The sequence below is a fragment of the Hylobates moloch genome, unplaced genomic scaffold (genome assembly GCF_009828535.3).
Source record: "Hylobates moloch isolate HMO894 unplaced genomic scaffold, HMol_V3 SCAFFOLD_14, whole genome shotgun sequence".
NCBI classification, from domain to species: Eukaryota; Metazoa; Chordata; class Mammalia; order Primates; family Hylobatidae; genus Hylobates; species Hylobates moloch.
Genome location: NW_026652289.1, coordinates 90,037,017 through 90,055,884, shown reverse-complemented (window position 1 = coordinate 90,055,884; position 18,868 = coordinate 90,037,017). Strand labels below are relative to the sequence as shown.

Genomic DNA, 18,868 nt, shown 5'->3' with positions numbered 1-18,868 from the left:
GGGTCACTAGGGTCAGTAGCCCAGGAGGAAGTAGTTAAAGAAGGGAGACAGGAAAGTCAATGGCTAACGTGGAGATAGCCACTTTATTTCTTCTCCTCCCAAAGCCACAAACCTGGGAAGAGGTTTGTGATAACTCCTGGGGACTGTTTTTGATATTTAGTGTGCAGGGACCTTCTTGGCTCTGCTCTGCACTAAAATGGCACCCCTGGGTGACTAAAAAAAAGAATTGTGTACGAGGGAAATTCAGCGATAGCCTAGTGAAGCCAAGGACCAGGGTTGAGTGGTTCAAAATTTTGCAAGTTTCTAAATGACCCAAGAAATTAATAAGAAGAAAATCATTTCAAATGACCACTCCTGCCCCTCCAGCTTTGGTTTGTTTTGGTTTGGTTTTCTCAGATGGGGTTAACAGTGTTATCTCTAACTTGGTTATCCACAATAAAATAATTTGTGTTCCTTTAAAGGCCAAGGTCTCTCTGGAGGAGACAACCCCCTTCACAGCCTGAATAGTGGAAATTTTGCCTACATGGGGACAGAAGCCAACTTGTGAACAGTTTTAGGGGCTACAATGGGATGTGTCTCAACATAAGCATTTCATGTAACAACTGATTCACCTGCCCCTGCCTGTACTTCCCTGACACTGTCACATCTGAAAGGCTCCTTCCTTCCCTCCCTTTCACCATCCTTGCCTCAGAATGTCCACTCCTTTACTGCTGTGGCCCCAGCTAAGCTAGCATACTTTCTTAACCATGAAATTTTTCAGGGCAGTCTTCATTTTAAATATTCAATCGTTCCTATAAATCATAAAATTATGCTGGAAGTTGCATTATGTCCACATCTAAATTTTGTCTCTTTTATTCCCTCTTAGACCCAGAAACAACAAAAAAAATCTTCTTGACAGATTTTGTCCCAATTTTTATTTAAAAATAAACTATTCATCCATCACCAAAATATCTAGGTCTTGTACACCAAAAATTCACCTGAATGCCATAGTTTCTTCTCTCCAAACCCATGACAGATACTCTTAGTGGAAGACAGAACTCAGAATCCTCAAAGCAATATAATCTTCAAGGCTAAGAGTCATTGTCCATCAATTATTCATTTGTTCTAACTTTTGAAAATTTATTTATACTAAGATTTTATTGTCTGACAGATTAATGTAGTGCCCCTTGCAGGTGTCTCTTACCTAGATATCTGTATGTCAAGATATCTCTATTTTAAATCTCATCCTGCACAGTAAGTGCATTTTAAAAAGAAGACACCTGTGTGGATGTGGATAGTCTCTTTATCTAAGTACTGCACGTCTAACTATAAAATTTCAGAAGTTCAAGTAGATAGGCAAAACAGAGCTGAGGGCTCCTCCTGGGTCTTCAAATGGAATAAAGTGGGATACCCCAATTCCACATGTGCCCAAGACAATCCCAGTGTGTAAGTAAAACAAGTTCTTCAAATTGGGACATTGTATGTCTCAGAGAAATAAAGTTACTAATTCATGAATCCACCTCTTATCTATTATAGAATACCAAAGATGTAAGGTACTCGACATTCACCAGGACTACCTAGTTCTCTCTGGTGGCCAGAAATGTTCAGAAAGAATGGAAATGTACTCCTACTCCCTACATCTTATCGCACTGTCAAAAATGTGTGCACACATGAATCATGCCCATAAAAGATGATTTGCAGATGTATTTATTATAACTGAGCTATTTCAGAAAATGTTTGGTGTCTAGGGGATTATTTTAAGGATGATAATTAGCATGCATGCACCACCTTCAGAAGTACTTCTGTATTAGCAATGCTGTTTAATTTCTGAATTTATAATGTCACATTTTATGACTTCAAATAAAGATTGAGACAAGACTCAAAGTTGGCTGCCACTTCTAAAAAGCATCACTGAACTGTCTCAGGACAGTTTAAAGGGGTAATAATAGTAACATGAAACTTTTTGATCAATTGCTGTAATTTTCCATTACAGCCCCAATTTCAAATATTGAATTTCAGGCTAGAGTGCGTAGCCTGGTTCCTTAGTAAACTTATAGAGTGAGTGATTTTTGTAATTTAAATAAAAAGTGTAGTAGACTATTTTCCTTTGAACACAGACAAAAAAGGCAGGTTGCCAATTTGGGACTGTATTAAATGACTATAAACCATCAAGATGGTATATTCATAAGCTTTTTCGTTTTCATCATAATAATGAGAGGTGAAGCCAGCTGGACTTCCTGGGTCGAGTGGGGACTCAGAGAACTTTTCCGTCTTACAAGAGGTTTGTAAAATGCACCAATCAGTGCTCTGTAAAAACACACCAATCAGCACTCTGTACCTAGCTAGAGGTTTGTAAAATGCACCAATCAGCCCTCTGTAGCTAGCTAGAGGTTTGTAAAATGGACCAATCATCACTCTGTAAAATGGACCAATCAGCACTCCATAAAATGGACCAATCAGCAGGACATGGGTGGGGACGAATGAGGGAATAAAAGCTGGCCACCCCAGCCAGCAGTGGCAACCCACTCGAATCCCCTTCCACGCTGTGGGAGCTTTGTTCTTTTGCTCTTCACAATAAATCTTGCTGCTGCTTACTCTTTGGGTCTGTGCCACCTTTAAGAGCTGTAACACTCTCCGCAAAGGTCCACGGCTTCATTCTTGAAGTCAGCGAGACCACGAACCCACCAGAAGGAACAAACTCTGGACACAATAAGAGTACAAAAAATGTAAAGCAAACTCTTTGTTGTGCTTTGACTCCCAACTTGGAAGTACAGAGGTAATCACAAAATCTAGGTCCTGTTGCTCAGCACACAGAAAGCCAATCACTGAGACAACGAGTATTGCCATGGAAGAAGGATTTATTTGGGTGCTACAGCTGAGGAGAATAAGATATCACTCTCAAATCCATCTCCCTGACTGACTAAAACTGGGTGTTTATATAGCAGGGAAGAACTGTAACTGCATGCAGGTAAACAGGAATTAGGGAGGAGTAAGAAAATCATGAGCAATGAGGGCTTTGGCTTCCGGTTGTCTGGATGTGGTCATCTGGTGAGTTTCAGTTCCTTGATACTATCTGGGAGGCCTGATGATTGGTTTCCTGAGAAAAGAACTCAGATAAGACAAATACAACTTTCTCAAGTTTTACGACGTGGGTGGGGGGAGTCAATTTCTATGTTTATTCCAAAAAAACCAGAAACAACAGTTCTATGGGACAATTGAGCTGGTTTCAATTTTATTTTCTAAAAAGTGTTTAAGTTAAATGAATGCTTGATGAAGGAATTAGACCTCCAAGGAAAATCAGTGGTTTGCTAAAGTTCGCCCAGCTAGCTAGAGTAGAACTTGGACTTGAATCCAGGCTTGTGAATCTTAAAAAAGATTGCCAAGGGGTTGCAAATGTTAATATTGTAGCAACACAAGAAAGGCATTTTTTTCTATGTTCTAAGCCATCTTCACACATTGAGTCCCAGAACTAATGGCCTCCCTAAGTCAAGAATAATTTCATAGGCTAGGTACAAAGATCTTTTTTGCTCCTTTTAAAGAGAGGTTTTGGGGTTTGTTTTTGGCTGGTTGCTTCTTTTTATGCCTTCTGAAGAAATAGGGTGAAGAACTCCTCCACAGGAACTAGAAGCCAGGACACCTTTGTTTAAAACATTGCTGTGGAGGAAATAAAACTAGGGGTGTTACCAGCTGCTCTGAAGTTACACCTCTCAAAGATACGTGATCTGTTTCCACAGAGCTCAGCTCACCCGTTTGCAGAACAATTTGGTACGTTCATCGGGAAGAGTGATTATTACATTAGTAGTTGCTGGAAACAGCTTCTATTGTCCTGATTATTCATTGTCAAGAATTCCTTGTAATCAGATCAGCGAAACATTGTTATCCTAGAGCAGTCCCCTCAGGGTCACTCACCCTGTTATCTGTGAGCTTGTGCAGAGGAGGTTTTAGCCTATACTGTTTGAACACAGAAATACAAGTCATCCAAATTGCTTCAGTTGTTCCTGCTGAAAATGATATCCTTTTACCCATTTCCTCCACCCACTGAACCCAACTATCAGCTGAACAATATTGAAGTGCGAAGTCAGTGGGCCATGTAGTTGGGTTAATATGTACATGTTGGGTTAGATAAGCAAGCAGCATGCCCAGGAAACCTAAAAGTATCTTTCATTCCCAAACAGCAATGGTAACAAAGAGGATGGTTAGAGGAGAAAAAAGTTATTAAGTTATCAGAGGTTGTTGTTCAGAAAGCCTGTGCTTCCTGAGTAGTCAAAGATTGTCCATGTGACTCAACTGAAACAAAGAGAAGCAGCATTTCAGAACACTTCTAAGACTTCCTGGAGAGCCGAATAAGGACAAAAGGCCAAGGATACGCTAGGTCAAGCAATCAGAACTGAGATTTGGGTCCTAAATTCCACACTTTGATACTGTGTTTGCCTAATTCACACTTGTGTCTGTGCACTACTTGTCTTTCAGCATACCATGAGAGATGTCCACCTTGTTCCATTCATGACATCCTCAAGACCACATTTTAGCAGGTTTTGTTGTACTCTAAAAGCCTGCATGGGGAATATGTTGTTTTCTTAAGACTTGACTTTGGAGGATGGAGGAGCAAAAAGGAAAGTCAGTTCAGTTTCCAGGCCAAGGCCAGAGGGAAGAGTTTCTCACTTGGAAGCAGCAAAGGAAGAATCCCTGGGTGGGCCACCAGAGCCTTACCCAGTGAATTAATGTCATGGCCTGAGGAGGCCAAGGCCAGTGAACCAGCCATCTCTCACAGGTTGGTGATCTGGTTAGTTCCATCCATCACACCATTTATTTGCTCCAGAGAAATATTTGGCAACTCTTTGTTGTATAGTTGGGCATCCCCCTGCCAAAAAAGAACATGAACTTGACTCTTTAATCCAAATCATTCAAATTGCAGAGGCACAAGCTTTACCCATCAGATGTGTGTGAGCAGATTAACCATGACTGGCTTGGATCCCTGAAAAATGCCAATAATGATAATAGAGTAATAGTAGCAAACACTTATTTGGCATTTATTAGATCTCAGGCACCGTTCTAAGCACACTCATATATTAACCTCTCTGGGCCTCACTTATCCCGTATGTAAAATGAGACTGATAATAGTACCTGTGCCCTTGAGTTATTATAAGGTATAAATGGGTTATAAAATGTGCCCCGTTTAATACCTTTCTCAGGCCCGTCATACGGCAGGTGGGGATGTTACTATTTTTCTTTTTTTGGAGACGGAATCTTACTCTGTTGTCATGCTGGAGTACAGTGGTGTGATCTTGGCTCACTGCAATCTCCTCCTCCTGGGTTCAAGCAATTCTCCTCCCTCAGCCTCCTGAGTAGCTGGGACTACAGGTGCACACCACCAAGCCTGGCTAATTTTTTGTATTTCAGTAGAGATGGGGTTTCACCACGTTGCCCAGGCTGGTCTTGAACTCCTGAGCTCAGGCAATCTGCCTGCCTTGACCTCCCAAAGTGCTGGGATTACAGGCATGAGCCACCGCACCAGGCCATTATTACATATTAAGAAATCAAGCAGTTTGATTCTAGAATCTTGGCTTTTAGCCACTTGTATTAACCACGTGCCTAACTTCTGTAAACTTGATATTTTCATACCTGTCCTACATGCATATGTCAAACACACCTCATTCTAGACAACCCAATAATATGTCTGAGCCACGTTGCCTTGTCCTCCTGCCTCTCTTGTCAACTGACACCCCCACTCCCTTTACCTGAAGAAGTCCCCCTCCCAGGTTATGCTTTTCAAATAAAAAACAACCAACCCAGAGCTCACAGCCCCAAACTACCTCTTACTGGGCTCTCACACTCCAAGCTACTACACTCCTGCCCTAATTACCCTATGGCCAAATACCAGACAGGCAGGGATAGCCTCTATCCCTCAGAGCCCATTGAAATTATTAAACTAGCCAATCCTAAGTCAGTTCACCTCGCCCCACCCAAGCTTTTCCCAAGGAAAACAACAAAGGCTCTTGCCCACCGTTCTCCCCTCTTCCTCTGCCTCCTGATTCATCTCAGGGCTTCCCCATGAGGCCCCCCACCATGGTGTGGCATGTCCCCTCCTCTTGGGAACTGCAAGTGATAAACTATCTTTTCTTTTTTTTCTTTTTTTTTTTTTTTTTTTTGAGATGGTGTCTCGCTCTTGTTGCCCCAGCTGGAGTGCAATGGCATGATGTCAGCTCACTGCAAACTCTGCCTCCCCAGTTCAAGTGATTCTCCTACCTCAGCCTTCCGAGTAGCTGGAATTACAGGCACCCGCCACCATGCCTGGCTAATTTTTTGCATTTTCAGTAGAGATGGGTTTTTGTCATGTTGGCAGGCTGGTCTTGAACTCCTGACCTCAGGTGATCCACCCGCCTCAACCTCCCAAAGTGCTGGGATTATAGGCATGAGCCACCGCGCCCGGCCATAAACTATCTTTGCAATGGCAATTGACTCTTGATCTGTTGGCCTTACTATACCCAAATTTTCTATCGATACACATGTTGAAATATACCACTGTATCCAGCAAAAATAAGTCCCTATGAATCAGAGCAGGAATGCCTGCTGTGTACTCAGTTCAATTCATCTCTGAAGCCTTTCTTGCTTCCCATGATTACTGGGTGAAATGCCGAAGAATCTACTTTTGTATGAGAAGAGCCTGGGGATACTTTACTAAATAGAGGTCTACATCCTTGGCCTCATCTTATATTGGTGTTTCCTTCTCACAGAGCAGGTAGGACCCCTGTTTTAAAGTACAGTACTACTAAGATTGCTGTGCATCTTCAAAATACACAAAGATATAAAACATGCAAACATGCCTGTTCTAGGAAGAGAAACTATTAAAATTTTGAGATTTCCCACTGGCTGGATGTATTTGGGTTAGAAATTCTTCTTGCTTAGGACAAAAAACCAAACACCACATGTTCTCACTCATAGGTGGGAATTGAACAATGAGAACACATGGACACAGGAAGGGGAACATCACACACCGGGGACTGTTTTGGGGTGGGGGGAGGGGGAGGGATAGCATTAGGAGATACACCTAATGTAAATGACGAGTTAATGGGTGCAGCCCACCAACATGGCACATTTATACACATGTAACAAACCTGCACGTTGTGCACATGTACCCTAAAACTTAAAGTATAATAATAATAAAAAAATAAAAAAACACATGTGACTGAGGTTACATAGCAAATAAATGACATAGCAAGAAAAAAAATAAAAAATAAAATAAAATGATGATTAATGGAACGAGTAGACCTAATGACCTATCCTGTACATTTTGATTTAGGCAAATGATTAAACTAAATAGTCTCAGATAAAAAATAAATAGTATCGAAAAGAAATGATCAAAATGTGATTCTTATAGTTCCTCAAACTTTGTAATAGAAGAATAAACATTAAAGAAATTACATTAAAAAAAGAAATTCTTCTTGCTTGATACTTACCTGGATGGGTAGAAATGAATCTAAAAACTAGAGGGAAAAACCTACTCCTTGGTATCCTACATAAGGCAGAGGAAAGTTATGATTGAACAGATGAAAAGCCTAAGGAGGGTATTAAACAGGGTCAGAATGTTACTCCGCTTTCTGCCAGCATAACCATCGGACAGCCCCCACAAAGGCTGGGTCTCCACAATGGGCTACAGACAAAATCCCCAGAGTAGACGCCAATATGCAAGCCAGCTCAAAATCCCAGAAATGCTTGAGCCATGTTCCGAATTCAGAGGAACTCGCTGTATAAGGAATTATCTGACAAAACAGATGATGTCTGAAGATAATGTGACATAGTATTTGATAGGAAACAAAACCTAAATAAAATCCTTTGGCTACTCTCTGATTCTAGATGTCTTAAAATGCACATCTCCTTGTAATCAGAAGAATCAAAGTACAGTCACGCCTAAGGAGGGAGGTCCTCCTTGTACTGACAGTCATTGAGACAGCCTGCCTGTGGATACCTGGTGCAGAAGGACACACTAGCGAATTTTAAAATCATAGTATCACTTCAAGGCAATTTGCTAAAATGAAACATGGAGACCCCACCACATCTAACTCGCTTCCTCATTTAAGTAAATTGTATTCATGAGAAAATGCTTTATTTGCATCAATGGCATATGCATTGGATGCCAGATTTGTCTCAATTCAAATATGCATTTTAACATTGTAAAAATATGGTTACAATTTCTGTGGAGCTGTTTAGGAACTTTTTATGGATGAAATCCTTAGTCCTGACATCCCAGCCAGGTTCAGAGATTGTTTTTAACTGCTGCAAAGCTCTTTACTTCCTAAAGGCTCATTTATAACAGGAATTGGCTTTGGAAGTGTTTATATGGTCTTTGGTGTTGTCTATAATTACTTTCTCAGCTGAAGTGGTAGTAAGGAGGGAGATCTAGATGGAGAAAGGAGATGAGAAGAGGCTGAATAAATAAATAAAAGTGTCTTACGGGGAATCTCTTTCATCTCTCTGGTCTTGTAATTTTCTTTTTTTTCCCCAACTACAATTGAAAAAATGAATGCCAAAGTTCTACCACAGATATTAAAAGGAACATGGCTGGGTTTTGTTACGTGGGTGTCCTAGGCTTGAGGTTCGAATAACCAGTATGTAAAGGGCAGTGTCCAGAGAGGAGACTGGAAACAGTGATAACAGAGTTTTGTCTCCATGGTCATTTAGACACACTTGAGAAAACTATTTCACTTTACCGCAGAGATTATGAAAAATAGCTTTTTTAGCCTTCCATTATGTGTATGTTGTATGAATGAGTTCAAGATAGGGTACTCGAATGCCTGTAATCCCAGCACTTTGGGAGGCCGAGATGGGCAGATCACAAGGTTAGGAGATCAAGACCATCCTGGCTAACACGGTGAAACCCCGTCTCTACTAACAATACAAAAAATTAGCCGGGCATGGTGGTGGGCACCTGTAGTCCCAGCTACTCGGAGAGGCTGAGGCAGGAGAATGGTGTGAACCCGGGAGGCGGAGCTTGTAGTGAGCCGAGATCGCGCCACTGCACTCCAGCCTGGGAGACAGAGCGAGACTCCGTCTCAAAAAAAAAAAAAAAAAAAAAAATTGTACTTGAAAGTAAAATTGCTATTCTGAGGGTTACTGAGATAATACTCGAAACTTGCACTATATGATGTGCCTTCATGAGGAAAAGCTTTTTGTAATCCAGAAACTCTGGGCTCAGACTTAAGTGATATTTGGCTAAAAATTCACCAAACTTGCAATCAGTGAAGACTTCTGGGACAGTGGTCTTTCTTTCTTTTCTTTCTCTTTCTTTCCTTTCTTCCTTCCTTCCCTTTTTCTCTTTCTTTCCTCTTTCCTCTTTCCTTCTTTCCTCCTTCCTTCCTTTTCTTTTCTTTCTTTCTCTTCTTTCTTTTCTCAGAACACTCCATTCTGCCTGACAGAGCTCAGATCGCTCACTCCTCTCACTACATTTGCCTACCCACTGGATTGCATCTACCTACAAGGTGCGGAAACACGGTGAGGAGCCCAGAACAGCAAGTAGGCAGATGGGAACCACTAGGCAGCAATCTCAGACGACATACTGCATTAAAATGTGGCTACTGCTTACAATAACCACGCAGCACTTTTTCATTCACACATCTGTGATGCTTATAAAGGTATGATTAACATTTTTAATGATGCAAATTTTTATATATTGTATATAAACTATATATTACTATAGAAGATTTTCAGGTATGTTTTATAAATTTTAAAAGCAAGCTTCTGAACCATGGATATAATATCCTACCCTTTTTTTTAAGGCTAGGAGTTACTTATATACACGTTTTCTACGCATCAACTATTACTGGAAGCATACACAAGAAACTGATGACATGGTTGCATCAGGGAAAGAGAACTGGGCAACTCGTGGTCAGAGATGGGAGGGAGGCTTACTTTTCAGGATATACCATTTTGTCCTGTTTATCATCTACACATATATTCATAAACCAGAAATTAATAAAATATACATACAAATAAAACAATAATTCATATAGTCTAGCCTCAGAACAGGATCATCTCCAAAAAATGCAGCAGACAAAAGAAGTACTTTTGGAAAAACTCAAGTGTTTTATCTGTATTTATTGAATACATAGAGGCAGCTTGTTTCTCTCTTCCACTTCCCTTCACACCCCAGTTGCCTTTATCCCCTTTTTTTCGAAATTCTCTACAAAACTCCACTCCCAAGCCTAGAGCCCTGCACCTCTTATCCTTTCCCTCCTTCTCTTTTCTCCAGATTTTACATGATAAATCCACAATAAGCTGGACTGTGAACTCAGGATACCACTCACAGGGCAGGGAGGGGAGAAATCTGGACAAACCCGGAAACCTATTTAATGAGGCAGGGAATGGAACAGCAGAGGCACAGCTGACTGGTTAACTTTTAATCCCATTTCACAGTGTTTACTGACCAATCAGGAGAATTTGACAACTGCAGCACTGGAAAGCTGGAGTCAGGATACCTGGGCACAACCTGCATTGTCTTCCCATGAGGAATGGCCTTGCTGGTAGTGCGTCTAGGTAAAGGACCAGGACAGCCTTGTGTTCATAAATATGCCCTTAAATGCTACACATCAAACATGGTGAGACATAAACATACATACTTATGTTTATATATTATGACATTGTGATGCATAGTAAGAAATGTGTATTTTGGCTTTCATCCCCAGTTCCCAAAATGGAGCTCCTAAACCTTTGTAATTTGCTGAGTGATAGGGGTGCAAGATGCATCTTTTGTTCTAACGTTTGGTCTTTGACCCAGGTTCCTGACATAATGCTCCTAACCCCTTGGAATTTACTAGGAGACAGGAGCATGTTTTGTTCTAATGAGGTGACTCTCTCGGTGGAGTCCTGGATGGGGGCTGATCACCAGAAGAACCAAGCCGTGTTTAGAAGCTTGGAGCTTTCAGCCCCACTGCCAGTCCCCTAGAAAGGGGAGAGAAGCTGAACAATGAATTAATAATCAATCCTGCCTACATGAAGAAGCCTCCAAATGAGACGGGAGAGTTCCCTTGACCCCTTCACGGGACTTGTGACAGGGGTGTGGCTCACTTACTCGGCTGCCGCCCCGCTCAAACCCCTTGTGGGAGTGGAAGCAGGCAGGTGAGCGGGTGCCGAGGCTGGGCAAGCACTTTTGGGCTCCGGCCCCAAAGCAGCATGCAGGGGTGTGTTACAATTAACGCTCTTTTAGCAGTTGCCATCCACAGATGGCTAAGTGTGAACCAGCTCAGTGGAGAGTGAGTGCGACAGCCTTTTACACCCTGCCTTCTTGGTACTCAGGCTCTTGTTCAGGATCCAGGAAGAATCAGGTCACATGAACAGTTTGAAAGGTGATGAATGTGGAGGATGTTATTAAGTGGTGGAAGTGGCTCTCAGCAGAAGGTGGGCTGCGAAGGGGATTGTGTGGGAAGAAAGTGGTCTTTCCCTGAAGCCCAGCCATCTCCGGCCAGGCTCCTCTCTGAAGTCATGCCATCTGAGGTTAAGTTGTGTCTCTCCCTAGTCTCAGATGCTCAGTTGCTTCTCCTCTCAGCGTTCAGCTGCTTGTTTCTTTGCCAGCTGAGGTCTGGGGTTTATATGGGCACAGGATGAGGGGCAGGAAGGGCCAAAAAAGGCAACATTTGGGCAGGAAAACAGGGATAACTGTTTTCACCTAGGGCTGCAGTTTCCAGACTTGAGGGTGGGGCATTTCCCAGGGAACCACCCTCTTCTACCCAATATTTCCCTGCCTCCTGTCCATATCGCAAAGAAATCCTGAAGTGTGTGGTTCAGAGATCCTCTGGGCTTGTAAATAAGAAGGCGTCCACGTGCTGGGTGAGTGGTGCATACCAACGCCACAGGGAGGAAATTTGCTGTGCTCAGGACCCTTCCAAACCTCGTCCTGTGTGCCTCTTACCCATCCCTTATCATATCCTTGATTAAGTAATAAGCCAGTAAATGTACATGTTTCCCAGAGTTCTGTGAGCCATTGAACCAAATGATCAATCCCAAAGAGAGGGTTATAAGATCCCTCCCCCAGTTTATAGCCAATTGGTCAGAATTACCAAAGGTCTGGGCTTGTGACTGGCATCTGCAATGGGGCGCAGTCTTGTGGGACTGAGCCCTTAACCTGTGGGATCTGACTTTTAACTCCAGGTAGATAGTGTCAGAACTGAATGGAATTACAGGACATCCAGTTGGTGTCTGCTGGAGAACTGGTCAGGATATTGGGGGAAAACACACACACACACACACACACGCACACACGCACACACACATTTTGGTGACCAGAGTGTTCTGTATTGTGTTGAGTATTGAGTACACTAGAAGAAAACAGACAGTTAGCTTCATTTGTGGTTTTTCTCCCCATTATATACACACACACACGTATGATATATATATAAGCCTCAAGTATAAAGAGGACGGTGTTGCGACTGAAAATTATGCCTCTCAGATCTGGGAAGACCCACTTAGGTGGACAACATCACTGCTAGCCACACATCCTCCCACTGCGTGTTGCAAGGTCTGGGGAAGCTGGGTTGAGAAACAGAGTGTATGCTCTGACTCTGTGTGGCCTGACTCTCCCTCTAGCTAATTTTTGTATCCTTTATTAAATAAACTGATAATACGGTTTACTTTAGAATGTGTAGAGGTGTGTGTGTATGCCAATACGAACCTTACCTGAGACACCGCACACAAAGAAAGGTGACCGTCACAAAGTCAATGAAAGTTTAAAAAATATATTTCAAGGCAAACTTTGGCAATACCTCTTCAGTCTCGGTTCAGATAGTAAGACTCCACTTATCTAGGCCTGGTGGCATGTCATCTCCTACTATGGACCAAATTGCCTCATGCAATTAAAACTCGATGCAATGAAACATTAAAGTCTTATAATTAACACTCTTAATTCTTTTTTTTTTTTTTTTTTTTTGAGACGGAGTCTCGCTCTGTCGCCCAGGCTGGAGTGCAGTGGCGCAATCTCGGCTCGCTGCAAGCTCTGCCTCCCGGGTTCACGCCATTCTCCTGCCTCAGCCTCTCCGAGTAGCTGGGACTACAGGCGCCCGCCACCACGCCCGGCTAATTTTTTGTATTTTTAGTAGAGACGGGGTTTCACCGTGGTCTCGATCTCCTGACCTCGTGATCCGCCCGCCTCGGCCTCCCAAAGTGCTGGGATTACAAGCGTGAGCCACCGCGCCCGGCCCAACACTCTTAATTCTGATTCCCTACTCACAAGACAGTATTATTTATAGTGTAGTTTTCCACACAATAAGCTACAGACAACACAAGTGTTTGGCTCTTTCTACAGTTCTATTTCTTATTGCAAATCAATTTACTGGTGTTCTGGTTTTATACATAAGTCTCTATAAGCTTGGTTAAATGTGAGTCTGCCCCCTGATAAATTTTACTGCATTTAGTGAGCTGGGAAAAAAAATGGGATTCTCAATCTGAAAGGCTGGGCCCTGGACAATAATAAATTCTCACTTTGTGGGGGCTTCTCAGAAGATAGCCTATAAGCCATTTTAAAACTTATTCTTTGCGAAGAGTGCATCTTTAAAACTTTTTTTTTTTTTTTTTTTAGAGACAAAGTCTCACTCTTGTCCCCCAGGCTGGAGTGCAATGGTGCAATCTCAGCTCATTGCAAGCTGTGCCTCCCGGGTTCAAGCAATTCTCCCGCCTCAGCCTCACGAGTAGCTGGGATTACAGGCGCTTGCCACCATGCCTGGCTAATTTTTGTATTTTTAGTAGAGACGCGGTTTCACTATGTTGGCCAGGCTGGTCTCGAACTCCAGAAGTCAGGTGATCCACCTGCCTCGGCCTCCCAAAGTGCTGGGATTACCGGCGTGAGCCACCGCGCCTGGCCTAAACTTTTTAAAATACATATTTATAGGCCGGGTGCGGTGGCTCACGCCTGTAATCTCAGCACTTCAGGAGGCCAAGGCAGGTCACCTGAGGTCAGGAGTTTTGACACCAGCCTGGCCAACATGGTGAAACCCCATTTCTACTAAAAAATACAAAAATTAGCTAGGTATGGTGGCACGCACCTATTATTCCAGCTATTTGGGAGGCTGAAGCTGAAGAATCACTTGAACGTGGGAGGCAGAGGTTGCAGTGAGCTGAGATGGCGCCATTGTACTATGGCCTGGGAGACACAGCAAGACTTCGTCCCCCCAAAAAAAAATTTGATAAAAATTAAGTATATATTTATAAGTAATGGACTCTTGTAGAAAGTTTAGAGAAAACATAAAAGTTAAAAGAAGATAAAAATCAGTCATACAACCAACTTTATTTTATTTTATTTTATTTTTGAGACGGAGTCTCGCTGTGTCGCCCAGGCTGGAGTGCAGTGGCGCAATCTTGGCTCACTGCAAGCTCCGCCTCCTGGGTTCACGCCATTCTCCTGCCTCAGCCTCTCCGAGTAGCTGGGACTACAGGCACCCGCCACCACGCCCGGCTAATTTTTTTTTGTATTTTTAGTAGAGACAGGGTTTCACCGTGGTCTCGATCTCCTGACCTCATGATCCACCCGCCTCGGCCTCCCAAAGTGCTGGGATTACAAGCGTGAGCCACCGCGCCCGGCCTACAACCAACTTTAGATAACACTATTAAATACTTGATATATTTCTTCCTAATTTTAATTTTGTGTGTGTATCTCTGTAAATACATGCAAAATTTAAATTATACTAGAAATAGCTTTGTAACCCGTTAATTTCACTAAACAGAATATTCTGAACCTTTCCTATGCCATTAAATATGTTTTTAAAACACCTTTAATCAATCCCCTTTTGGATATTTAAGTTAATTCCAATATTTTGTTAGAATAAAACATCCATTGATGAATATTTCATCTTCATATATAATTCTTTACTCACAGCTCTGAATATTTATTTAGAGTAAATTTCTAGAGGGAAGTATTGACTCAAAAGGTATGAACATTTTTGGTGCTTTCATCTCTATTGCCAGATTACACCCAAAAACTTGCTGACCTGATTTTTAATAATATCAGCAATTTTCCTTTCAGTACCAGAATGAGAATTTTGCTAGTCTCTCACTAAGAATGAATGAACAATTACTATTTTTTAATGTTTCACCAATGTGAAAGGCAAAATTTTATATTTGCTTTGTAATAATTTGCGCTTCTTTTATATTTCGTGCGTCTGAGTATTTATTCCAATATTTGTGGCCACTGTAATTCTTGTTTTGTGGCTTTGCTCCTTCCTGCCCTTGGTACATTGTCTTCTTGAGATATTCACCATTTTATATACTGATTTGTAAAATCACTTTTATATTAATCCCATGCTGCATGTTGAATCTTCCACCCAGTTTATTTCATTTAGATTAGTTATGATTATGGGAATTGCTTCCGGATAGATGGAACTTTTAGATTTTTTTCTTTGGTTTAGAGATCTCAGTCAGCACCCACCTGTCCCCACTTTCTTCTAAGTGAATCTGCAGTCAATGGCTCCTGCTGCCAAGCACTGGTGCTTTACACCAATGACACCCCTAGCTTACAGGTCACAACTGGTGGATGACGGGCATGCACTTGGCCCGCGGACAGCTTCTCCATTGCGTGACCTGCAGCCTATGCCTATCGCACAGCCCGACATAATAGCAGAGATGTGATTATACATGGAGACAAGTTTCTGTCTCTCACAGCTAGCAGTAGGGCCAGATCTGAAAGTAATAGATTCCATGAAGAAGGGTTGGCAAGCCAAAGGAATGTGCAAGCAGAGGGAGGCATGATCAGAAACAAACAGAGGAAACAAGCGACCACAGAGAGGATAAAGGATAAATGTGAGGGTAGAGGCAGTGCTGCCCTGAGACAAAGCCCACAAACCCTATCAGGTAGACACAGAAACCAAAGTGGGCCCTTTATCTGCTTTGGTTCCTTGGAATTTTATATTTCCAAGATGAGGCCCCATGTAAGTATATGATTCAAGCCCACAACTTGAATTTGAGATGGCTTTTTATTTCCCCCTTGCATACAAAACAATCATTCTAGAACAGTGGTTCCCAGCCAGTGGTGATATTGCCCCCTAGGGAAACTTTGACAACATCTGGAAACATTTTTGATTGTCATGACTGGGGGGCTGCCATTAACATCTAAGAAGCAGGTACCAGGAATGATGCTAAGCATTCTACAATGCTCAGGCCCCCACAACAAAGAATGATTTAGCCCAAAATAGGAATAATTGAGAAACTCTGTTTTAGAACAAGTGTTCAGATTTTTTTATGGTTTCCATCTTTGCATTCATGCTTAGAAAGTCCTTCCCTACTCTGTGATAAGACAAATACAGTAAGTCCTCACTTAACAGCCCTTGATAGCCCTTGGCACATTGTGCCAAACTGACTTTAAGTGGCACAATGTATGTCAAACCCAATTTTACCATAGGCTAATTGATATAAACAAAAGTTCAGTTCCTATGGTATATTTCTGGTCACGAAAACATCATCAAACTTCTAAGACTCAAAACGCTTCTAATATTAAATATTGAAATAAATGTGAGCTCGCCTGTAATCCCAGCACTTTGGGAGGCCGAGGTGGGTGGATCACAAGGTCAGAAGATCAAGACTATCCTAGCTAACACGGTAAAACCCTGTCTCTACTAAAAATACAAAAAATCAGCTGGGCGTGGTGGCCGGCGTCTGTAGTCCCAGCTACTCAGGAGGCTGAGGCAGGAGAATGGCATGAACCGGAGAGGCAGAGCTTGCAGTGAGCCGAGATCGCGCCACTGCACTCCAGCCTAGGTGACAGAGCAAGACTCTGAAAAAAAAGAAAAAAAAAAAAAAGAAAAGGAAGGAAGGAAGGGAAGAAAGGAAGGAAGGAAGGGAAGAGAAGGGAAGGGAAGGAAAGGAAAAGAAAGAAAGAAAGAAATGTGGGCTATACATATATTTAAGAAAGATTAATTAAAAAAAAAAAAAGTAAGGGCTGGACATGGTGGCTCACGCCTGTAATCCCAGCACTTTGGGAGGCCGAGGTGGGTGGATCACAAGGTCAAGAGATCAAGACTATTCTGGCCAACATGGTGAAACCCTGTCTCTGCTAAAAAGTACAAAAATTAACCAGGTGTGGTGGCGCACGCCTGTAGTCCCAGCTACTCGGGAGGCTGAGGCAGGAGAATCACTTGAACCCAGGAGGGGGAGGTTGCAGTGAGCCGAGATCACGCCACTGCACTCCAGCCTGGCGACAGAGCGAGACTCCGTCTCAAAATAAATAAATAAATAAATACAAACAAAAAATAAAATTTAAAAAAAGTAAGGTAATTATGTACCCACTTATCAGGGTTTTGAGTGGCTGGAGCCCAGGATTCAAGGCAGGAACCTACCCTGGACAGGACGCCATTCCCTCATAGGGCGCACTCACACACAGCCACGATCGCTCAGACTGGGACAACATAGACATGCCAATTAACCTAATATTCACATCTTTGGAATGTGGGAGGAAACTGAACTATCTGGAGGAAAATCCAGCAGACATGGGGAGAATGTGCAAACTCCACACAGATAATGGCTGCAGCCAGGAGTCGATTTTTTATCTCATCAGCATTATAACAAAATGACTATTCAAGGACATGCTGTATTGACCTATATTATCTTCTATTTCTATGATTTAATTTTTAATGTTTTTCTTCAAAATTTCTAGTAACAAGAAAGCCTTGTTAATGGCTGGGAGATCAGGAAACTAACTAAACTTACAAAACAGGTCACAATGTCTTCATGCCTATGATTAGCATATATCACCAGAAGACAGTGTGGCAGAGAGTCTCACCATGTTTTTTTTTTTTATTATTAAATCTACTCTTCTGTGAAGGTGAACTGGAGAGTGTGAAACTCTATATTCCCCCTAAGTGGAGAGGCAAATTCTAATAAGTTCCTTAGCATTGTACTGAAAATATAGAGCCTACTTGCTACAAAGTTGGTGACATAGAGGATACTGTATTCACTCTGCCAACCAGAGGTTCAAAGCTGAAACATTGGGGTAGGCTTAAGATGGTGGTACTCATGGAATTGGTGCCAGTACACTGGTCATCAGGCTTACTGGGCAGAAGTCTGTTACTCCATGGGATTTTTAGAGAGGACACAAAAGCGTGAAACTAGGAGGATGCTCGGAAAGAATGCCATGAAGAGGGGAGTGGAATGTGCATAAGCCTTGGTAAAAGTTTACTCTTTTGAGCTGGTCTTCAGATGCCACATCCTCTGCTCCTTTCTTGTTGCCAACATTATGGGGTCCATAAAGTTTCCCAAGATTCTGCAGGGCAGATGGCTTCCATCCTCAAATCACCATAACAATACATATTCCATGGTAAGTAACAAGCATGATTGAGAAAACAGATGCAATGAGCCTACCAATGCAATATATGCCCCTCAACCTACAATTCTTTGTCCTGGGAGGAGTTCTCATCTGGAAATTTAGTTGGTAGCTTGTAACAGACTGCATGCACATGTTAGCCTTACTCTTCCAGAATTCACATTACCCTCTCCGTGTCTACCCTGAATCAAAGATTAAATCATTTTATCTTTCACTGATCTGGAAAGTGGAAAAAAATAAGGCAATTTTTGCCCAGTTACTTCAGCTTCCATCCCCATTGCAATGTAAACTGCAACCTAAGCAGTTCCCTGAAATCTCAATAGCAGCATTTTTCTGATCTGCAGTTGCCAACAAATTATCACCATGACTCTATTACGACATCTGTCTCCTTTCTCCGGCCCCTTAGAACTCTGCATTCTTGTGTTCAGTCTTTCTTTTGAGCATTCCTTCCTTGAACACCAATACCTTTAAGCCTAAATACCCTCACTTCCCTAGTACCTAAGAGCTACGTTAACACACATCAACCTTGGTATGTGCAAAACGTCCACAAGAAGAAAAATGAATAACTGCGATATGGAATACAACATTTTTCACACA

The 18,868-nt window shown here is 42.2% G+C and overlaps 1 long non-coding RNA gene across 1 annotated transcript in view; it reads right to left on the bottom strand.

Annotated features, from left to right (window-relative positions):
* Window positions 1-18,868, bottom strand: part of LOC116481934 (uncharacterized) — a 263,903-nt gene that overhangs the window by 99,750 nt on the left and 145,285 nt on the right. The window contains exon 2 of the long non-coding RNA XR_004251666.1: window positions 4,690-4,840. This is a non-coding gene — a long non-coding RNA (uncharacterized LOC116481934). The remainder of the gene's footprint in view (window positions 1-4,689; window positions 4,841-18,868) is intronic.